The sequence below is a fragment of the Arachis hypogaea genome, chromosome 4 (assembly GCF_003086295.3).
Source record: "Arachis hypogaea cultivar Tifrunner chromosome 4, arahy.Tifrunner.gnm2.J5K5, whole genome shotgun sequence".
Lineage (NCBI taxonomy): Eukaryota > Viridiplantae > Streptophyta > Magnoliopsida > Fabales > Fabaceae > Arachis > Arachis hypogaea.
Window position 1 is genome coordinate 79,336,988 of NC_092039.1, and position 24,483 is coordinate 79,361,470.

Sequence of the window (24,483 nt, forward strand, 5' to 3'; positions counted from 1 at the left end):
TCAGAATGGAGCATCATAGGTATATTCTATGATGGTCTGTCTGAGTTATCCAAGATGTCATTGGACCATTCTACAGGTGGATCTATTCATCTGAAGAAAACGCCTGCAGAAGCCCAGGAACTCATTGAAATGGTTGCAAATAACTAGTTCATGTACACTTCTGAAAGAAATTATGTGAGCAATGGGACAACTCAGAAGAAAGGAGTTCTTGAGATTAATACTCTGAATGCCATATTGGCTCAGAACAAAATATTGACTCAGCAAGTCAATATAATTTCTCAGAATCTGACTGGATTGCAAGCTGCATCTGGCAGTGCTAAAGAAGCCTCATCTGAAGGAGAAGCTTATGACCCTGAGAATCCTGCAATAGAAGAGGTGAATTACATGGGAGAACCCTATGGAAACACCTACAATTCTTCATGGAGGAATCACCCAATATTCTCATGGAAGGATCAACAGAAGCCTCAACAAGGCTTCAATAAGAATAATGGTAGGAGAAACAGGTTTGGCAATAGCAAACCTTTCCCATTATCTTCTCAGCAACAAACAGAAAACTCTGAGTAAAATCATTCTGGCTTAGCAACCATAGTCTCTTATCTATCTAAGACCACACTAAGTTTCATGAATAAAACAAGATCCTCCATTAAAAATTTAGAGGCACAAGTGGGTCAGCTGAGTAAAAAGGTTACTGAAACTCCTTCTAGCACTCTCCCAAGCAATACAGAAGAAAATCTCAAGAGAGAGTGCAAGGCCATAACCATGACCAACATGGCTGAACCTGGAGAGAGTAAGGAGGATGTGATTCCCAGTGAGAAAAACCTCATGGGATGTCCTCTGAATGGAAAGAAGTTCCCCTTTGAGGAACCATGGGAATCTGAGGCTCATACAAAGACCATAGAGATTCCATTGAACCTACTTCTGCCTTTCATGAGCTTTGATGAGTATTCTTCCTCTGAAGAGGATGAAGATATTACTAAAGAGCAAGTTGCTAAGTACCTTGGAGCAATCATGAAGCTGAATGCCAAATTATTTGGTAATGAGACTTGGGAGGATGAACCTCCATTGCTCATTAATAAACTAAACACCTTGGCTCAGCTGAAGATACCTCAAAAGAAACCGGATCTTGGAAGGTTCTTAATACCATGTACCATAGGCACCATGACCTTTGAGAAGGCTCTGTGTGACCTGGGGTCAGGCATAAACCTCATGCCACTCTCTGTAATGGAGAAACTGAGAATCCTTGAGGTACAAGCTGCAAGAATCTCACTAGAGATGGCAGACAAATCAAAGAAACATGCTTATGGACTTCTAGAGGATGTCTTAGTAAAGGTTGAAGGCCTTTACATCCCTGCTGACTTCATAATCCTGGACACTGGGAAGGATGAGGATGAATCCATCATCCTTGGCAGACCCTTCCTAGCAACAGCAAAAACTGTGATTGATGTTGACAGAGGAGAGTTGGTCCTCCAAGTGAATGAGGACTACCTTGTGTTTAAGGCTCAAGGATCTCCTTCTGTACACATGGAGAAGAAGTATGAAAAGCTTCTCTCAATACAGAGTCAAACAGACTCCCCACATTCAAACTCTAAGTTTGGTGTTGGGAGGCCACAACCATGCTCTGAGAATCTGTGAGGCTCCATGAGAGCTCACTATCAAGATATTGACATTAAAGAAGCGCTTATTGGGAGGCACCCAATCTTTATTTATCTATATTAAATTTACATTTTCCATTGTCATTTTATGTTTTCTTTAGGTTGATGATCATGTGGAGTGACAAAAATAACTGCAAAAATCAAAGCAAATTCAAAAACAGCATTAAAAACAACACACCCTGGAGGAGGATCTTATTGGCGTTTAACGCCAGAAAAGGGCACCAAGTTGGCATTCAATGCCAGAAAGGGGAAGAAAAGCTGGCGTTTGATGCATGGAAATTTGTCTCTCAACAAATTTTCCTTCGGCAAGTATACCGAATTGTCGTCAAGTAAAACTCACAATAGAGTGAAGTCGAATCCCACAGAGATTAACGGATTAAGCAAACAATGATTAGTTGATTATCCTAGTTAGACAAATCATATTGGAGTGATAAGTAACAAGGAAATGTAAATGGCATAAAAGTAAAGAAAAGCTATAAAGTGCAGAAGAGTAAAATGGCAAGAAAAGTAAATGTAAGAACTAAAAATAAAATGAACATTGGGATCAAGAGATATTGCAATCCTCCGGATCAAGTTCATTCTCATCTCTCCCTCAATCAATGCATTCATTGATCTCCTTGGCAATCTTAAGTGATTGGATTCCAATTCCTTAGTAAACCAATCTCTCAAATCTTTATCAATAGCCAATTCCTTGGTCAATTGCTCATGAGAAGAGATGAAGTATGGTCACTGATTATACCACATGCATTCCCAAATCAAGTATTGGTAGGATTATAGTCACACATATCCATCCAAACCCAAATTGGTCCAGCATGAGAAAGCATTTCTAGCATGATCTCTTCATTACTCTTCCAAGGTTCCGAAGAGATCCAATTATGGAGAGTTTCTTTTCCAAGACAACTAGCCAATTGAATTAAGATTGAAAGCTTTCTAGTATGATCAAGAGAAAAGAAAGAAGAAGAAGAATGAAAACTATAATTGATCCATTGAATCACAATAGAGCTCTCTAACCCAATGAAAAGAGTTAGTTGATCATTGCTCTACCAAAATAGAAAAGAAGAAAGTGCAGGAAAGTAAAGATGAAGATTAAAACTAACATTGAAACTTCCATATTCATAAATTAAAAGTACAAAGAAAAAAAGAGAAGGAAAAGTGAGTGAGGGGAGGGAGTCCGAAGACCCCACTTTAATCCCCAATTTCCCAGCCTTCCGTCTAATCCCCCCTTTCAAAGTAAAAACTAAAGCCTTTATATAGGCTCTCCTATATTACAAAATGAAATTAAAAGCAAATTACAATTAAATGAAAATTCCTATTCTAGATGCTTCTTGTGGCCTTCATTGGTTGACACTTGTGGCCTTGCTTCCTTGAGGTTGGGTGGTCCAAGAGAAGTGAATCAAATTGAGGTCCAGGGTGACTTGGCTTTATTGCTTTGGTGTTTTTGGGGCTTAAAAGATGCCTCTTGTTTGTGCTCCAATTTCATGCCCAATATAGACTATTATATATCTATGGAAAGCTCTGAATGTCAGCTTTCTAACGCAACTGGAATCACCTCAATTGGATCTCTGTAACTCAAGTTATGCTCCTTTGAAGTGGACATGGTCGCTGGCATGGTCGCTAGCGTTAATGGAAAACGTGAGTCACGTTAACGCTAGCGACTAGCGTTAATGGAAAACGTGTGTCACAATAACGCTAGCGATCAGGGGCTCAAACTTAATGTCCACCCCATACTATTATATATTATTGGAAAGCGCTAGATGTCTACTTTCCAACGCCTTTGGAAGCGCATCATTTGGAGCTCTACAGCTCGAGTTATACTTCTTGGAAGGTGAAGAGATCAGTTGGCCTTACTACAGGTTGATACTATGTTCATCTTTGCACTTTCGAGGCAGGTTTTCTTCCTCAAATTTAGTTTCAACCATGTAGTGCCATATATGCTTGGAAAGATCTGGAATCCTGCTTTCCAATGCCACTAGAATCACCTCATTTGGAGCTTTGTGGCTCAAGTTATGTGTGTTTGAAGTAGGCATGGTCAGGCTGACAGGTGGGACTTTTGCCTACGTTAACTACCACGTTAAGTTAACGTGGATCTTTTTTTTGCTTCGCCAACGTTAGTGGCACTCACTTTTTCCACTAACGTTGGCATCTCCCTTTCCTTCCATGTTAACTACTACGTTAACTTAGTTAACATGGCTGTTAACGTGGGTCTTTTTGCTTCGCCAATGTTAGTGGCACTCACTTTCTCCACTAACGTTGGCATCTCCCTTTCCTTCCACGTTAACTACCACGTTAACTTAGTTAACGTGGCTATTAACGTGGGTCTTTTTGCACCTTCGCAAACGTTAGTGGCACTCACTTTTTTCGATAACGTTGGCCCTTCTTCAAAGTTAATGCCATTAACGTTCCCACTTTCCTTCCTTCCACGTTAGTGCCCACGTTAGTGTAACTAACGTAGCCACTAACGTGGCTCTTCTCTTTTTCTTTTGGCCTGAAATCAATCAAACAAAGTGCATCAAAGTCTTGCTCTTAATCATGGGATCATGCATCATCCAATTTATCATTCAATTTATGCCTAATTCTTATGAAATCATTCAAAATTCACAATGTTTGCTTGAATCATGGTATGATTGCATTTTCAACCAAATACTTGCTTATTTCCTAAGAAAATGCATGAAACCAACCTAAAGCATACAAAAAATGGCTAGTAAAAATAGCCAAGATGCCCTGGCATCACAACACCAAACTTAAAGCTTGCTTGTCCCCAAGCAAGAAAAGAACTATGCACAAAGAATTCTCTTTAATTGGAATGTATTGAAGAATTGCTTATGATGCCTTAGTGGGTGAAGTGACAAAGTGGCAGTGGGGTAAACTCTAATTTGTATGCTTATGCAAGGATTCCAGTGCTCATTAGTCCTCACATTTTGGAAGTCTTAGATCTTAGGACTTTCATTCAAATGATATTATGGAATCCTCCTTATAGATTGTCACCTTGAAGCAGCACTTATTTTATAGCATTTTTCTTTCTTTTTTTTGGAATTTGGCCTCGACTCTAGGTGTCATGTATCAAAGCGGCTTTTTAAGATAAGCTTTCAATCAATACTCCCAAACCAGTTGGTCTAAGGTATTAGGTGTTGAAACACCCCTTAGGATTTACTTGCTCAAGCCTCTCTCTTTGATACAAATCCACCACAAGCATTTAACTAGGACAATAACTCTTTAAGTTCTTTTTTCTTTCTTTTTCTTCCTAGAAATTGATGCTCAGAGCCTTGGGCTTGTTCTTTGTTTTTCTTTTTCTTTTGTTTTCTTTTGTTACTGCTTCTTGGATCAATAGATGTTTGAGAAATTCCATAATACTTCTCTAAACTTCATTTCCTGTCTATGAGCTCCCATGCAAGTTTTCATAAACATGCAACCTCAATTACAATCATACAATCAGAACCTCCACTCCTCTTAATCTTTTGCTTGCCCCAAGATTTATAAAATTCTTCAATATTTTCCTTTCAAAAGAATGATTTCTTTGTTGTATTCTTAGAGATATTGGGTGCAAGTAAAATTCAAGATGATAATTGGTGCACGAAATTGTGATCAATACTTTTCACAAATCAAATAATCCCCGGTAATGAATCCAAAAACTTGGTGTTCAATACCATGGCATAAACACAACTTCGCACAACTAACCAGCAAGTGTACTGGGTCGTCCAAGTAATAAACCTTACGCGAGTAAGGGTCGATCCCACAGAGATTGTTGGTATGAAGCAAGCTATGGTCACCTTGTAAATCTTAGTCAGGCAAACTCAAATGGGTATGGTGATAAACGCATAAAACATAAAGGTAAAGATAGAGATACTTATGTAATTCATTGGTAGGAACTTCAGATAAGCGTATGAAGATGCTTTCCCTTCCGTCTCTCTGCTTTCCTACTGTTTTCATCCAATCCTTCTTCTTCCTTTCCATGGCAAGCTTAAGCAAGGGTTTCACCGTTGTCAGTGGCTACCTCCCATCCTCTCAGTGGAAATGTTCAACGCACCCTGTCACGGCACGGCTATCCATCTGTCGGTTCTCAATCAGGCCGGAATAGAATCCAGTGATTCTTTTGCGTCTGTCACTAACGCCCCGCCCTCAGGAGTTTGAAGCACGTCACGGTCATTCAATCATTGAATCCTACTCAGAATACCACAGACAAGGTTAGACCTTCCGGATTCTCTTGAATGCCGCCATCAGTTCTAGCCTATACCACGAAGACTCTGATCTCACGAAATGGCTGGCTCGTTTGTCAGGCGAGCACTCGGTTGTCAGGCGATCAACCATGCATCGTGTATTAGGAATCCAAGAGATATTCACCCAATCGAAGGTAGAACGGAGGTGGTTGTCAATCACACGTTCATAGGTGAGAATGATGATGAGTGTCACGGATCATCACATTCATCAAGTTGAAGAACAAGTGATATCTTAGAACAAGAACAAGCGGAATTGAATAGAAGAACAATAGTAATTGCATTAATACTCGAGGTACAGCAGAGCTCCACACCTTAATCTATGGTGTGTAGAAACTCCACCGTTGAAAATACATAAGTACAGGGTCTAGGCATGGCCGAATGGCCAGCCTCCCAATGATCTAAGAACTAGATGTCCAAAGATGATCTAGAGATCTAAAGTGATCAAAAGATCCAAAATACAATAGTAAAAGGTCCTACTTATAGAAAACTAGTAGCCTAGGGTGTACAGAGATGAGTAAAAGACATAAAAATCCACTTCCGGGCCCACTTGGTGTGTGCTTGGGCTGAGCAATGAAGCATTTTCGTGTAGAGACTCTTCTTGGAGTTAAACGCCAGCTTTTATGCCAGTTTGGGCGTTTAACTCCCATTTTGGTGCCAGTTCCGGCGTTTAACGCTGGAATTCCTGAGGGTGACTTTGAACGCAGGTTTGGGCCATCAAATTATGGGCAAAGTATGGACTATCATATATTGCTAGAAAGCCCAGGATGTCTACTTTCCAACACCGTTGAGAGCGCGCCAATTGGGCTTCTGTAGCTCCAGAAAATCCACTTCGCGTGCAGGGAGGTCAGAATCAAACAGCATCTGCAGTCCTTTTCAGTCTCTGAATCAGATTTTTGCTCAGGTCCCTCAATTTCAGCCAGAAAATACCTAAAATCATAGAAAAACACACAAACTCATAGTAAAGTCCAGAAAAGTGAATTTTAACTAAAAACTAATAAAAATATACTAAAAACTAACTAGATCATACTAAAAACATACTAAAAACAATGCCAAAAAGCGTACAAATTATCCGCTCATCATAACACCAAACTTAAATTGTTTCTTGTCCTCAAGCAACTGAAAATCAAATAAGATAAAAAGAAGAGAATATACTATAGACTCCAAATTATCAATGAAACTTAGCTCCAAATTAGATGAGCGGGACTAGTAGCTTTTTGCCTCCGAACAGTTTTGGCATCTCACTTTATCCTTTGAAATTCAGAATGATTGGCTTCTTTAGGAACTCAGAATCCAGATAGTGTTATTGATTCTCCTAGTTAAGTATGATGATTCTTGAATACAGCTACTTATTGAGTCTTGGCCGTGGCCCAAAGCACTCTGTCTTCCAGTATTACCACCGGATACATACATGCCACAGACACGTAATTGGGTGAACCTTTTCAGATTGTGACTCAGCTTTGCTAGAGTCCCCAATTAGAGGTGTCCAGGGTTCTTAAGCACACTCTTTTTGCATTGGATCACAACTTTATTTCTTTCTTTTTCTTTCTTTTTCTCCTTTTTTTTCGAAAATTTTTCTTCCTTTTTTCTCTTTTTTTTTTTCGAAAATTTTTCTTCTTTTTTTGTTTTTTTTTTTGTATTCACTGCTTTTTCTTGCTTCAAGAATCATTTTTATGATTTTTCAGATCCTCAGTAACATGTCTCCTTTTTCATCATTCTTTCAAGAGCCAACAATTTTAACATTCATGAACAACAAATTCAAAAGACATATGCACTGTTCAAGCATACATTCAGAAAACAAAAAGTATTGTCACCACATCAAACTAATTAAGCTAGTTTTAAAGATAAATTCGAAATCCTGTACTTCTTGTTCTTTTGTAATAAAAACAGTTTTCATTTAAGAAAGGTGATGGATTCATAGGACATTCATAACTTTAAGGCATAGACACTAAGACACTAATGATCACAAGACACAAACATAGATAAACATAAGCATAAAATTTCGAAAAACAGAAAAATAAAGAACAAGAAAATTAAAGAACGGGTCCACCTTAGTGATGGCGTCTTGTTCTTCCTCTTGAAGGTCCTATGGAGTGCTTGAGCTCCTCAATGTCTCTTCCTTGTCTTTGTTGCTCCTCTCTCATGATTCTTTGATCTTCTCTAATTTCATGGAGGATGATGGAGTGTTCTTGATGCTCCACCCTTAGTTGTCCCATGTTGGAACTCAATTCTCCTAGGGAGGTGTTTAGTTGCTCCCAATAGTTTTGTGGAGGAAAGTGCATCCCTTGAGGAATCTCAGGGATCTCATGATGAGTGGGGTCTCTTGTGTGCTCCCTCCTCTTCTTAGTGATGGGCTTGTCCTCATCAATAGGGGTGTCTCCCTCTATGTCAACTCCAACTGAATAACAGAGGTGACAAATGAGATGAGGGAAGGCTAACCTTGCCAAGGTGGAGGACTTGTCCGCTACCTTATAAAGTTCTTGAGATATAACCTCATGAACTTCTATTTCTTCTCCAATCATGATGCTATGAATCATGATAGCCCGGTCTATGGTAACTTCGGACCGGTTGCTAGTGGGAATGATTGAGCGTTGGATAAACTCCAACCATCCTCTAGCCACGGGTTTGAGGTCATGCCTTCTCAATTGAACCGGCTTCCCTCTTGAATCTCTCTTCCATTGGGCGCCCTCTTCACATATGACTGTGAGGACTTGGTCCAACCTTTGATCAAAGTTGACCCTTCTAGTGTAAGGATGTTCATCTCCTTGCATCATGGGCAAATTGAATGCCAACCTTACACTTTCCGGACTAAAATCCAAGTATTTCCCCCGAACCATAGTAAGATAATTCTTTGGATCCGGGTTCATACTTTGGTCATGGTTCTTGGTGATCCATGCATTGGCATAGAACTCTTGAACCATTAAGATTCCGACTTGTTGAATGGGGTTGGTAAGAACTTCCCAACCTCTTCTTCGGATCTCATGTCGGATCTCCGGATATTCACTCTTTTTGAGTGAGAAAGGGACCTCGGGGATCTCCTTCTTCAAGGCCACAACTTCATAGAAGTGGTCTTGATGCACCCTTGAGATGAATCTCTCCATCTCTCATGACTCGGAGGTGGAAGCTTTTGCCTTCCCTTTCCTCTTTCTAGAGGTTTCTCCGGCCTTGGATGCCATAAATGGTTATGAAAAAACAAAAAGGAATGCTTTTACCACACCAAACTTAAAATGTTTGCTCGTCCTCGAGCAAAAGAAGAAAGAAGAGAGTAGAAGAAGAAGAAATAAAGGAGATGGGAATGGCTTTTGTTTTCGGCCAAGAAGGGGAAGAAGTGGTGTTTAGGTTGTGTGAAAATGAAGGAGTGAATGAGGGTTTATATAGGAGTGGGGGAAGGGTGGGTTCGGTCAATTGAGGGTGGGTTTGGGTGGGAAAGTGGTTTGAATTTGAATGGTGAGGCAGGTGGGGTTTTATGAAGGATGGATGTGAGTGGTGAAGAGAAAGATGGGATTTGATAGGTGAAGGGTTTTTTGGGAAGAGGTGTTGAGGTGATTGGTGAATGGGTGAAGAAGAGAAAGAGAGTGGTAGGGTAGGTGGGGATCCTGTGGGGTCCACAGATCCTGAGGTGTCAAGGAAAAGTCATCCCTGCACCAAATGGCAAGCAAAATTGCGTTTTTAGCCATTTCTGGCGTTTAACGCCAGCTTCTTGCCCTTTTCTGGCGTTTAACGCCAGTCCGGTGCCCCTTTCTGGCGTTAAACGCCCAGAATGGTGCCAGACTGGGCGTTAAACGCCCAACAGCTAGCCTCACTGGCGTTTAAACGCCAGTGGGTTCTTCCTCCAGGGTGTGCTGTTTTTCTTTCTGTTTTTGCTTTTTTCATTGATTTTGTGTCTTCTCATGATCATCAACCTACAAAAAACATAAAATAACAAAAGAAAATAGTCAAAATATAATATTGGGTTGCCTCCCAACAAGCGCTTCTTTAATGTCAGTAGCTTGACAGAGAGCTCTCATGGAGCCTCACAGATGCTCAAAGCCATGTTGGAACCTCCCAACACCAAACTTAGAGTTTGAATGTGGGGGTTTAACACCAAACTTAGAGTTTGGTTGTGGCCTTCCAACACCAAACTTAGAGTTTGACTGTGGGGGCTCTGTTTGGCTCTGTTTTGAGAGGAGCTCTTCATGCTTCCTCTCCATGGTGACAGAGGGATATCCTTGAGCCTCAAACACTAAGGATTCTTCATTCACTTGAATGATCAATTCTCCTCTATCAACATCAATCACAGCTTTTGCTGTGGCTAGGAAGGGTCTGCCAAGGATGATGGATTCATCCATGCACTTCCCAGTCTCTAGGACTATGAAATCAGCAGGGATGTAATGGTCTTCAACTTTGACCAGAACATCCTCTATAAGTACATAGGCTTGTTTTCTTGAATTGTCTGCCATCTCTAGTGAGATTTTTGCAGCTTGCACCTCAAAGATCCCTAGCTTCTCCATTACAGAGAGAGGCATGAGGTTTACACTTGACCCTAAGTCACACAAGGCCTTCTTGAAGGTCATGGTGCCTATGGTACAAGGTATTGAAAACTTATCCTGTCTCTTTTGAGGCAGTTTCTGCCTAGACAAGCCATCCAGTTCTTTGGTGAGCAAAGGGGGTTCATCCTCCCAAGTCTCATTTCCAAATAACTTGTCATTTAGCTTCATGATTTCCCCAAGGTATTTAGCAACTTGCTCTTCAGTGACATACTCATCCTCTTCAGAGGAAGAATACTCATCAGAGCTCATGAATGGCAGAAGTAAGTCCAATGGAATCTCTATGGTCTCATTTTGAGCCTCAGATTCCCATGGTTCCTCATTGGGGAACTCATTGGAGGCCAGTGGACGTCCATTGAGGTCCTCCTCAGTGGCGTTCACTGCCTCTTCCTCCTCTCCACATTCGGCCATGTTGATGGCTTTGCACTCTCCTTTTGGATTTTCTTCTGTATTGCTTGGGAGAGTACTAGGAGGGAGTTCAGTAATTTTCTTGCTCAGCTGACCCACTTGTCCCTCTAAATTTCTAATGGAGGACCTTGTTTCAGTCATGAAACTTTGAGTGGTTTTGATCAGATCAGAGACAATGGTTGCTAAGTCAGAGTTATTCTGCTTAGAACTCTCTGTCTGTTGCTGAGAAGATGATGGAAAAGGTTTTCTATTGCTAAACCTATTTCTTCCACCATTATTATTGTTGAAACCTTGTTGAGGTCTCTGTTGATCCTTCCATGAAAAATTTGGATGATTTCTCCATGAAGGATTATAGGTGTTTCCATAGGGTTCTCCCATGTAATTCACCTCTTCCTTTGAAGGGTTCTCAGGATCATAAGCTTCTTCCTCAGATGAAGCTTCCTTAGTACTGCTTGGTGCATTTTGCATTCCAGACAGACTTTGAGAAATCATATTGACTTGTTGGGTCAATATTTTGTTCTGAGCCAATATGGCATTCAGAGTGTCAATCTCAAGAACTCCTTTCTTCTGACTAGTCCCATTGTTCACAGGATTTCTTTCAGAAGTGTACATGAATTGGTTATTTGCAACCATTTCAATTAGCTCTTGAGCTTCTGTAGGCGTCTTCTTCAGATGAAGAGATCCTCCAGCAGAGCTATCCAAAGACATTTTGGACAGTTCAGAGAGACCATCATAGAAAATACCTATGATGCTCCATTCAGAAAGCATATCAGAAGGACACTTTCTGATTAATTGTTTGTATCTTTTCCAAGCTTCATAGAGGGATTCTCCTTCCTTCTGTCTGAAGGTTTGGACTTCCACTCTAAGCTTACTCAATTTTTGAGGTGGAAAGAACTTTGCCAAGAAGGCATTGACTAGCTTTTCCCAAGAGTCCAGGCTTTCTTTAGGTTGTGAGTCCAACCATGTCCTAGCTCTGTCTCTTACAGCAAAAGGGAATAGCATCAGTCTGTAGACCTCAGGGTCAACCCCATTAGTCTTGACAGTGTCACAGATTTGCAAGAACTCAGCTAAAAACTGATGAGGATCTTCCAATGGAAGTCCATGGAACTTGCAATTCTGTTGCATTAGAGAAACTAATTGAAGCTTAAGCTCAAAGTTGTTTGCTCCAATGGCAGGGATAGAGATGCTTCTCCCATAAAAGTCGGGAGTAGGTGCAGTAAAGTCACCCAGCACCTTCCTTGCATTGTTGGCATTGTTGTTGTTTTCTGCTGCCATGAGTTCTTCTTCTTTGAAGATTTCTGTTAGGTCCTCTACAGAGAATTGTGCCTTAGCTTCTCTTAGCTTTCTCTTCAAGGTCCTTTCAGGTTCAGGATCAGCCTCAACAAGAATGCCTTTGTCTCTGCTCCTGCTCATAAGAAAGAGAAGAGAACAAGAAATGTGGAATCCTCTATGTCACAGTATAGAGATTCCTTGAGGTGTCAGAGGAAAAGAAAAATGAAAGGCAGAAGTAGAAAATTCGAACTTTATCAAAGAAGATGGAGTTCGAATTTTGCATTAAGGGATAGTGTTAGTCCATAAATAGAAGGATGTGAGAAGAAGGGAAGTAATTTTCGAAAATTAAGTAAAAGAGTTTGAAAACATTTTTGAAAAACACTAATTGATTTTCGAAAATGAAAGTGGAAAAGAAATCAAGTGATTTTTGAAAAAGATTTTGAAATTAGAAATCAAAAAGATTTGATTGAAAACTATTGTGAAAAAGATGTGGTTAAGAAGATATGATTAGTTTTTAAAAAGATGTGATTGAGAAGATATGATTTGAAAAACATTTTTTTAAAAGATTTGATTTTGAAAATTAAAAACTTGGCTAACAAGAAAAGATATGATTCAAACATTAAACCTTTCTCAACAGAAAAGGCAACATACTTGAAATGTTGAATCAAATCATTAATTGATAGCAAGTATCTTTGAAAATAGAAAGAACTCAATTTTGAAAACATATGATTGAAAAGATATGATTTGAAAAAGATTTGATTTTGAAAACTTGAAAAAAATTGCATTGAAAACAGAATCTTCCCTCTTGTGCCATCCTGGCGTTAAACGCCCAGAATGGTGCACATTCTGGCGTTTAACGCCCAAAACTATACCCTTTTGGGCGTTAAACGCCCAACCAGGTACCCTGGCTGGCGTTTAAACGCCAGTCTGTCCTTCTTCACTGGGCGTTTTGAACGCCCAGCTTTTTCTGTGCAATTCCTCTGCTGTATGTTCTGAACCTTCAATTCTCCGTATTATTGACTTGAGAAGACACAAATTAAAAATATTTTTGGATTTTTAATAATCAAATGCAACTAAAATCAAATAACAATGCATGCAAGACACCAAACTTAGCAGTTTGTATACTACTGACACTAACAAAATGAGAATGCATATGAGACACACGAAACACTCAAGTCAATAGAATTCAAAGATCAGAGTAAGAAATCATCAAGAATTATTTGAAGATCCTTAAGACACATGAATGAATGCATGCAATTGACACCAAACTTAAGATGAAACACTAGACTCAAACAAGAAATATTTTTGGATTTTATGATTTTGTAATTTTTTTTTGTGTGATTTTCAAAAATTAAGTGGAAAAAGGTATCAAAATTCTTAATGAGAATTCCAGGAATCATGCAATGTTTAGTCTAAGACTCCAGTCCAGGAATTAGACATGGCTTCACAGCCAGCCAAGCTTTCAAAGAAAGCTTCGGTCCAAAACACTAGACATGGCCAGAGGCCAGCCGAGCCTTAGCAGATCACTGCTCCAACAGCAAGATTGATAGAAATCAACATGCTCTTGTGATGATAAGTTGAAACCTCGGTCCAATGAAATTAGACATGGCTTCACAGCCAGCCAGACTTCAACAGATCATCTTGAAACTCTAGAATTCATCTTCAAGAATTCTGAAGAAAAAATACCTAATCTAAGCAACAAGATGAACCGTCAGTTGTCCAAACTCAACAATCCCCGGCAACGGCGCCAAAAACTTGGTGCACGAAATTGTGATCAATACTTTTCACAAATCAAATAATCCCCGGTAATGAATCCAAAAACTTGGTGTTCAATACCATGGCATAAACACAACTTCGCACAACTAACCAGCAAGTGTACTGGGTCGTCCAAGTAATAAACCTTACGCGAGTAAGGGTCGATCCCACAGAGATTGTTGGTATGAAGCAAGCTATGGTCACCTTGTAAATCTTAGTCAGGCAAACTCAAATGGGTATGGTGATAAACGCATAAAACATAAAGGTAAAGATAGAGATACTTATGTAATTCATTGGTAGGAACTTCAGATAAGCGTATGAAGATGCTTTCCCTTCCGTCTCTCTGCTTTCCTACTGCTTTCATCCAATCCTTCTTCTTCCTTTCCATGGCAAGCTTAAGCAAGGGTTTCACCGTTGTCAGTGGCTACCTCCCATCCTCTCAGTGGAAATGTTCAACGCACCCTGTCACGGCACGGCTATCCATCTGTCGGTTCTCAATCAGGCCGGAATAGAATCCAGTGATTCTTTTGCGTCTGTCACTAACGCCCCGCCCTCAGGAGTTTGAAGCACGTCACGGTCATTCAATCATTGAATCCTACTCAGAATACCACAGACAAGGTTAGACCTTCCGGATTCTCTTGAATGCCGCCATCAGTTCTAGCCTATACCACGAAGACTCTAATCTCACGGAATGGCTGGCTCGTTTGTCAGGCGAGCACTCGGTTGTCAGGCGATCAACCATGCATCGTGTATCAGGAATCCAAGAGATATTCACCCAATCGAAGGTAGAACAGAGGTGGTTGTCAATCACACGTTCATAGGTGAGAATGATGATGAGTGTCACGGATCATCACATTCATCAAGTTGAAGAACAAGTGATATCTTAGAACAAGAACAAGCGGAATTGAATAGAAGAACAATAGTAATTGCATTAATACTCGAGGTACAGCAGAGCTCCACACCTTAATCTATGGTGTGTAGAAACTCCACCGTTGAAAATACATAAGTACAGGGTCTAGGCATGGCCGAATGGCCAACCTCCCAATGATCTAAGAACTAGATGTCCAAAGATGATCTAGAGATCTAAAGTGATCAAAATATCCAAAATACAATAGTAAAAGGTCCTACTTATAGAAAACTAGTAGCCTAGGGTGTACAGAGATGAGTAAAAGACATAAAAATCCACTTCCGGGCCCACTTGGTGTGTGCTTGGGCTGAGCAATGAAGCATTTTCGTGTAGAGACTCTTCTTGGAGTTAAACGCCAGCTTTTATGCCAGTTTGGGCGTTTAACTCCCATTTTGGTGCCAGTTCCGGCGTTTAACGCTGGAATTCCTGAGGGTGACTTTGAACGCCGGTTTGGGCCATCAAATCTTGGGCAAAGTATGGACTATCATCTATTGCTGGAAAGCCCAGGATGTCTACTTTCCAACGCCGTTGAGAGCGCGCCAATTGGGCTTCTGTAGCTCCAGAAAATCCACTTCGAGTGCAGGGAGGTCAGAATCCAACAGCATCTGCAGTCCTTTTCAGTCTCTGAATCAGATTTTTGCTCAGGTCCCTCAATTTCAGCCAGAAAGTACCTGAAATCACAGAAAAACACACAAACTCATAGTAAAGTCCAGAAAAGTGAATTTTAACTAAAAACTAATAAAAATATACTAAAAACTAACTAGATCATACTAAAACATACTAAAAACAATACCAAAAAGCGTACAAATTATCCGCTCATCAATAATCATGATATCATAGCAACATGTTACAAATCAAATATCAAATTATGCTTATTCACAAGGAGTAATCACACATGCATACAAAGAAAATAGAAGACAATCATGCAATTTAAAGTGCTGGAAATAAGTAAGAAGAGAAAGAAACTTTACCACCTTGTAGTTTATCTTCATTGTTGTTGCCCTTTTCCTCCTATTCTTTCCCTTCCCACACCAAACTTAGAATGCTTGCTTATACTCAAGCAACAATTAAAACAGTGGTGATGGGGTCTATGATGGATCATGAATGTCTTAGAATGAAGTGTGTGTATGCATGTGTTTCAACAAGCAAGATTAAGGATACAATAAAGGCACAAGAGATACAAACAGAGACATTTTGATTGCATTAATAAGTGGTGTGCTTGGTACCTTGCATGAATGATAAGTGGCAACACCAAACTTAGTGTGACACTCTCAATTTAGAATGTTTGCAAGTACCCAGTGAAGATTGAAAATCAAATTGTTGCATGGCAACACCAAACTTAGAATGCAATCATATGCCAAATTATTGAAAGTAAACTAAGCAAAGCAAGGAAATGTTACCTACGGTTGGGTTGCCTCCCAACAAGTGCTCTTTTAATGTCATTAGCTTGACATGTTGTTTATGACTTTCTTCCTCTTCTTCTAGTTTGTTAAGAGGAATGACCTCAAGATGAAAGAGGAGCCAGTTAATGCCCCTTGCTTAGAGTGCCTCTCCCCAGCAAGCTTTCTTTTGTTGTTAGCTTGAGTAGACTTGCTTGTTGGGGTAGGGGTGGGATGGCTTTTGGTTGACCTTTTCTTCTTCATGGATATTGTCCTTCTTTTCTTGGTCACCATCCTCTTGTTAGTGCTCATGTTGATTGCCTTCACCACCTTGATTTCAGGACTTGGGTGTTGTATGATGGTTGGAGCATCTTTTTCATCAAGTGCTTCTTGAATTGGTGGTTCAATAAACTCACCCTTTATGAAACTCTCTGTTTCATTGGAGTGTGGGCTCCCTTGATTAACTTCCTCCCTTGTTCTTGACCGTTGAATGCACTCCTCTGTTTCTGGAGAGAGTGAAGTGGTCTCTCTTTGTGATTTCAGCTCTTCAATGAATTGTTCTTCAGAATAGAGTTGTGCATTCTGTCTCAATTTTTCTTCATGGTCCCTTTCTGCTATTTTCTCCTCTTCGATTGTCTTCATTATTTTTTCAAGGAGGAGTTCTATCCTAGTGAGTATATCTTCTTCTCTACTTTTTTTGAGTTCTTCAAGGATGAGTTCCATCCTAGCAAGTCTATCTAAAGGAGGTTGGGTGGGTTGAAATGGTTGGTTGTTTTGTGGTTGTGTGTTCTGAAAGTGGTATGAGTCTTGTGGGTAATGGATTGAGTTTTGTGGATGATGAAATGAATTGTATGGATTTGGGATATACCTTTGTGCTGAGGCATACTCAAATGATGAATAATTTAGGCGTGTAAAACTTGGAGGTGAGGTTGTATAATTGAGAAGTGATGGCTCTTGATGAATGGGGTATGAATGAGTAAAATCTCTTTGATTTTGATCTTCCCAGCCACAACTTGAGTAGTGATCAATTTTACCAAAATATGGACCATTTTGTGGCCTTGGGATGCACCCCATTTCATGTTCTTGATACTTCCACCCACCATGAGCATAGTAAGGTAGATCATTCTGTGGTAGTGGAGAGTTTTCCATGAACTTTGATTGACTACCATATGATGGATGCTCCTTTCTTTCCTGCAAAAAGCTCTGTCTCAAACAATAGTCACCAAAAGAAATTGGAATCTCCATTGTCACAGATGAGGAAATTCCCAGTGAGGCAATATCACAAACAGTTGGTTAGCAAAAGAAAATAAAGAAACAAAAGAAAACAAAAACAAAAGAAAAGTGTCTAATCTAGTAAATCAATCAACCAGTAGTTTGTTAATCACAATTAATCTTCGGCAACGATGCCATAAACTTGATGCATGGAAACTTGTCTCTCAACAAATTTCCCTTTGGCAAGTATACCGAATTGTCGTCAAGTAAAACTCACAATAGAGTGAGGTCGAATCCCACAGAGATTAACGGATTAAGCAAACAATGATTAGTTGATTATCCTAGTTAGACAAATCATATTGGAGTGATAAGTAACAAGGAAATGTAAATGGCATAAAAGTAAAGAAAAGCTATAAAGTGCAGAAGAGTAAAATGGCAAGAAAAGTAAATGTAAGAACTAAAAATAAAATGAACATTGGGATCAAGAGATATTGCAATCCTCCGGATCAAGTTCATTCTCATCTCTCCCTCAATCAATGCATTCATTGATCTCCTTGGCAATCTTAAGTGATTGGATTCTAGTTCCTTGGTAATTCAATCTCTCAAATCTTGATCAATAGGCAATTCCTTGGTCAATTGCTCATGAGAAGAGATGAAGTATGGTCACTGATTATACCACATGCATTCCCAAATCAAGTATTGGTAGGATTATAGTCACACATATCCATCAAAACCCAAATTGGTCTAGCATGAGAAAGCATTTCTAGCATGATCTCTTCATTCCTCTTCTAAGGTTCCGAAGAGATCCAATTATGGAGAGTTTCTTTTCCAAGATAGCTAACCAATTGAATTAAGATTGAAAGCTTTCTAGTAAGATCAAGAGAAAAGAAAGAAGAAGAAGAATGAAAACTATATTGATCCATTGAATCACAATAGAGCTCTCTAACCCAATGAAAAGAGTTAGTTGATCATTGCTCTACCAAAATAGAAAAGAAGAAAGTGCAGGAAAGTAAAGATGAAGATTAAAACTAACATTGAAACTTCCATATTCATAAATGAAAAGTACAAAGAAAAAAAGAGAAGGAAAAGTGAGTGAGGGGAGGGAGTCCGAAGACCCCACTTCAATCCCCAATTTCCCAGCCTTCCGTCTAATCCCCCCTTTCAAAGTAAAAACTAAAGCCTTTATATAGGCTCTCCTAAATTACAAAATGAAATTAAAAGCAAATTACAATTAAATGAAAATTCCTATTCTAGATGCTTCTTGTGGCTTTGATTGGTTGACACTTGTGGGCTTGCTTCCTTGAGGTTGGGTGGTCCAAGAGAAGTGAATCAAATTGAGGTCCAGGGTGACTTGGCTTTATTGCTTTGGTGTTTTTGGGGCTTAAAAGATGCCTCTTGTTTGTGCTCCAATTTCATGCCCACTATAGACTATTATATATCTTTGGAAAGATCTGAATATCAGCTTTCTAACGCAACTGGAATCACCTCAATTGGATCTCTGTAACTCAAGTTATGCTCCTTTGAAGTGGACATGGTCGCTGGCATAGTCCCTAGCGTTAATGGAAAACGTGAGTCACGTTAACGCTAGCGACTAGCGTTAATGGAAAACGTGAGTCACAATAACGCTAGCGATCAAGGGCTCAAACTTAATGTCCACCCCATACTATTATATATTGTTGGAAATCTCTATATGTCTACTTTCCAACGCCTTTGGAAGCGCATCATTTGGAGCTCTACAGCTCGAGTTATACTTCTTGGAAGGTGAAGAGGTCAGTTGGCCTTACTATAGGTTGATACCATGTTCATTTTTGCACTTTCGAGGCAAGTTTTCTTCCTCAAATTTAGTGTCAACCATGTAGTGCCATATATGCCTGGAAAGCTCTGGAATCCTACTTTCCAATGCCACTGGAATCACCTCATTTGGAGCTTTGTGGCTCAAGTTATGCGTGTTTGAAGAAGGCATGGTCAGGCTGCCAGGTGGGACTTTTGCCTACGTTAACTACCACGTTAACTTAGTTAACGTGGAAGTTAACGTGGATCTTTTTTTTGCTTCGCCAACGTTAGTGGCACTCACTTTTTCCACTAACGTTGGCATCTTCCTTTCCTTCCATGTTAACTACTACGTTAACTTAGTTAACGTCGCTGTTAACGTGGGTCTTTTTGCTTCGCCAACGTTAGTGGCACTCACTTTCTCCACTAACATTGGCATCTCCCTTTCCTTCCACGTTAACTACCACGTTAACTTAGTTAACGTGGCTATTAACGTGGGTTTTTTTGCACCTTCGCAAACGTTAGTGGCACCCACTTTTTCCAGTAACGTTGGCCTTTCTTCAAAGTTAATGCCATTAACGTTCCCACTTTCCTTCCTTCCACGTTAGTGCCCACGTTAGTGTAACTAACGTAGCAACTAACGTGGCTCTTCTCTTCTTCTTTTGGCCTGAAATCAATCAAACAAAGTGCATCAAAGTCTTGCTCTTAATCATGGGATCATGCATCATCCAATTTATCATTCAATTTATGCCTAATTCTCATGAAATCATTCAAAATTCACAATGTTTGCTTGAATCATGGTATGATTGCATTTTCAACCAAATACTTGCTTATTTCCTAAGAAAATGCATGAAACCAACCTAAAGCATACAAAAAATGGCTAGTAAAACTAGCCAAGATGCCATGGCATCAGCGTTTAATGCCAGGAATGGGTAGCAACCTGGCGTTTAACGCTAGGATTAACACTCAGAGGGCGTTTACACGCCAGAATGGTGCTGGGATGAGAAATCCTTGACACCTCAGGATCTGTGGACCCCACAGGATCCCCACCTACCTCAACTCACTCTCTCTATTCTTCACACATTCCAGTAACACCCTTTTCTAAATACCTCTCACCAATCACCTCCATTTCTCTTCCTCAATACCCTTCACCAATCACCTCCATCCACTCTTCCCCAAACACCGCACCTACCCCACCATTCAAAATTAAAAAACTTTTCCTCCCAAACCAACCCTCACACACAGACACCCCCCTCTTCCATTCCTATATAAACCCCTCATCACTCCTTCATTTTCACACATCATACACACTTCCCCCCTTGGCCAAACCACTCACACCTCTCCATCTCCTCCATTTTCTTCTTCTTCTCCTCCCTTCTTTCTTCTTTTTCTCACAAACGCGCAAACCTTTTAAGTTTGGTGTGGCAAAATCATTGCTTTTTGTTTTTCCATAACCATTTATGGTACCTAAGGCCGGATTCTCTAGAAAGAGGAAAGGGAAGGCAAAAGCTTCCACCTCTGAGTCATGGGAGATGGAGATATTGATCTCAAAGGTCCATCAAGACCACTTCTATGAAGTTGTGGCCAAGAATAAGGTGATCCCTAAGGTTCCTTTCATGTTCAAAAGGAATGAGTACCCAGAGATCCGACATGAGATTCGAAGAAGAGGTTGGGAAGTTCTCACCAACCCCATTCAACAAGTTAGAATCTTAATGGTTCAAGAGTTCTATGCTAATGCATGGATCACTAAGAACCATGATCAAAGTGTGAACCCGAACCCGAAGAATTGGCTTACCTTGGTTCGGGGGAAATACTTAGATTTCAGTCCGGAAAATGTAAGGTTGGCATTCAACTTGCCAATGATGCAAGGAGATGCACGCCCATACACTAGAAAGGTCAACTTTGATCAAAGGTTGGACCAAGTCCTCATGGACATATGTATGGAAGGAGCTCAGTGGAAAAGAGACTCCAAAGGCAAGCTGGTTCAATAGAGAAGGCATGACCTTAAACCCGTGGCTAAAGGATGGTTGGAATTCATCCAACGCTCCATCATTCCTACTAGCAACTTATCCAAAGTGACTGTAGATTGGGCTATCATGATCCATAGCATCATGATTAGAGAGGAAGTAGAAGTTCATGAGGTCATATCTCTAGAACTCTACAAAGTGGCTGACAAAACCTCCACTTTAGCAAGGTTAGCCTTCCCTCATCTCATCTGTCGCCTATGCAATTTAGCTAGAATTGTTGTTCCGAGGGTTACCTGAAACTGTAGGTCGATTTCGGACGAGATCTTCTGTGCTGGTCGGAGCTGTTGTATCCGACTTGACGATGGTGGCTGGAGCCACCGTGTCTGACTTGTTGGACTTGGTGATGGTGCTGATCCTTCGTCCCTGGAGGGTGGGGGGTACCTACAAGGGACTCCGATGCTTAAGTTAGCATGGGTATTAAACAGGTTTTGAGTAGAATCAGAGTATGAGTTATACCTGGGTGCTCTAGTGTATTTATAATGGTGAGGAGTGACCTCTCTGGAGATAAGATAGTTATCTTATCTTATCTTATCTTATCTTTGAGTGAAGTCATCTTATCTTTAGGGGAACCGCCTTTATCTTTCTGGGCTTTGGCTACCTTTAGATTGGGCAGTGTTCCTTCATTTTGGGCCTGCTTTGGGCTCCTTTGGCGATTTGGCCGAGCTCTTTGAGAAGAGGTCGGGCATTAGCCGAGCTCTTTGAGAAGAGGTCGGATAGTCTGACTTGAAGAGGTCGGTCGGCTTGTCGCTAAACATCCCGGGTCGGACAGCTTGACCCAGAGTATGAACAGTGCCCCTGCTTGAGTTCGATCTTTCCATGAGATTGTGCTTTTCAGAGCTTCGATCTCTTTGGAAGTAGTGCTCAAGCATCTGTCTTGCTTGTTTCTTCATTGCTTTGCAATCTTGCAGATTTTCTAGAGGTTTGGTACTTCACAGTCCAACCTCTTTTGAGTGGTAGCGTGGGTTTTCTACCATTGCCTTCTGGATCACGCCTTGCTTTAAGTTTGTGTTGACAACCCTCTGCTTTGGCGAAGTTGTTCTTGCAGCTTGATATCCGGACTTTTAGTGATTTGTCCAATGACTTTTTAGTATTCTTTATATAGAACCTTTTTTTAGTCTTGGATGATGTTCGTAGCCCTGTTTGAGATTGTTCCTTCTTTGAGTGGAGTTGTATCCTTTTTGGCTAAGCGCATTTGAGCCTTAAGTTGTTTCCCAACCTTTTGGCTTGTTCTTTTTTGAAGTCGTACTTGCACCTCTTCTTTAGCTGATGTCGACCTGTATGACTTTGCCCCTGCTTGAGTTCGGACTTTTCCGTGAGACCGTGCTTTCAGAGTTTCGATCTCTTCGGGGAAGTCGTGCTCAAGCATCCTGACTTTGGTCGATCTTTGAGTAGTTTCTCTTTGTGCGAGTCTGGTATTGCCCCTTTTACTTTGTTGAGGGGACTTTTCAGCCTTCTTCCGACTTGTTTGTCTTCGCTGTTCGGGCTTTTTAGTCATAATCCAACAACTTTTTAGGTAGTGTTCCAATGGGGAACCTTTTTATAGTTTGTTTGGATGACTTTTTAGCTCTGTCTTTGAGGCTGTGCTTTTTGCTTTTTAAGTAGTGTCTTTTTTCAAGACTTCGTACCTTTTAGCAAAACATTCCTGGCCTTCCTCTGGCTGTTTGTGAGATGTCTTTGTCCGTTTTTGTGGATCTTTGTAGAGTGTCGGTACTTTGTTGTCCGACCTCTTTTGATCACTTCTGATTTTGTCCACTTTCTGCTTGATCGAGGTGGTCCTTGGGGCTAATTTGTCCGACGACCTTTTAGTGTTTTCGTAGAACACTTTTTAGTCATTCTGAACAATTTTGATAGTCTTGTCGTGAAGCCGTGGCTTTTTGGGCGGAGCTATGTCCGTTTTAGCACACGTTTTTTGTTGGTCCGACTTCTTCTTATCGGTCCAAGCTGTAGCTTTCGTTGGTCCGACTTCTTCTTGTCGGTCCAAGCTGTGGCTTTCGTTTGTCCGACTTCTTCTTATCGGTCCAAGCTGTAGCTTTCGTTGGTCCGACTTCTTCTTGTTGGTCCAGCTGTAGCTTTCGTTTGGTCCGACTTCTTCTTGTCGGTCTCTTCTGAGTTATGTCTGTAATCCTATTTCTTGGACCTTGTTCAAGTCTCTTTCAGGGATTACTTTTATAACTTTTGTCGTTTGGGCCGACTTTGTCATGTCGAGCTCTTCTAAGTTATATCTGTAATCCTCTTTCTTGGGCCTTGTTCAGGTCTCTTTCAGGGATTACTTTTATAACTTGTTTTGTAGAAGACCGACTTCGTTAGGTCAATCTCTTCTAAGTTATTTTTGTAATCCTCTTTCTTGGACCTTTGTTAGGTCTCTTTCAGGGATTACTTTTATAACTTGTCTTGTAGGAGACCAACTTCATTAGGTCGATCTCTTCTAAGTTATAGCAATTCCTCTTTAATAGGGTTGGCCAGACCTCTTTCCAGGGATTTGCTGATAACTTGGGTTGACTTGGTCCGACTTTTTAGTGTCGGCCAGTCTTTTTAAGTTATTATATAGCAATCCATAAGATCTCGTCAGGTTCTTTTTGGGATCACTTTCGATAACTTCTTGCATTATTCTGTATTCATCTTTGCCGATTCGTAGATGGTGGTTTCTGTCCTAGTTTGATCGTCCTTTAGGTGAATCGCATTTTCACCTTTGTCGGACGATCATTCCTATCGAGATCGTACAGTGAATTTGTTCTTCACTTTCTGTCGATCTGTTGCTTTATAATCGGACGATGAATGCTTCAGATTAATGCGTCTTGGGAGTTTGTAGAGCAGTGAATTTTGGTTTTCACTTTGTCGACCTTTATCAAAATCAAACGATGAATTTGGTTTTCATCGTGGTCGGGCGGTGAAGTTGGTTTTCACCTTGCCGACTTGTCGCTTTGTAATCGGACGATGAATTTGGTTTTCATCTTGCTGACTTTGTCATGATCAGGCGATGAATCTGGTGTTCACCTTGCCGACCTGCCGTAGTCGGGAGTCTTGGTAGGAAACTTTTTAGGGAATCTGCAATTTTTTAATAAAATGAAGATAAAAGTGTGTACATGTTAGTACTTACCTTTCTAGGTCAGGCAATCTTTTTGGATCTCGGCCTGGCACCCTTTGCAGGCATGCCATGACCTTGGTAGCTCTTGCCCCTCGAGGTTGGACACTTTGTAGTAACATTTCCCCAGTTCTTCTGAACAACTTGGTATGATCCTTTCCAGTTGGCTGCTAGCTTCTCTTCTCCTAACCGACTTATTCTGATGTCATTTCAGATTAGGATGAGATCGTCGTTGCTAGGTTACCTTCCGATTGTATCTTGAGGCCATTTGACGTTTTAACA

At 40.5% G+C, this 24,483-nt stretch overlaps 1 non-coding gene across 1 annotated transcript; it reads left to right on the top strand.

The window, feature by feature from the left end:
- Positions 1-11,559: 11,559 nt before the first annotated feature.
- LOC112798883 (small nucleolar RNA R71) lies at positions 11,560-11,667 on the top strand. The gene has a single exon (XR_003200480.1). It is a non-coding gene; the product is annotated as a small nucleolar RNA R71 (small nucleolar RNA).
- The last annotated feature ends 12,816 nt before the right edge of the window (positions 11,668-24,483 follow it).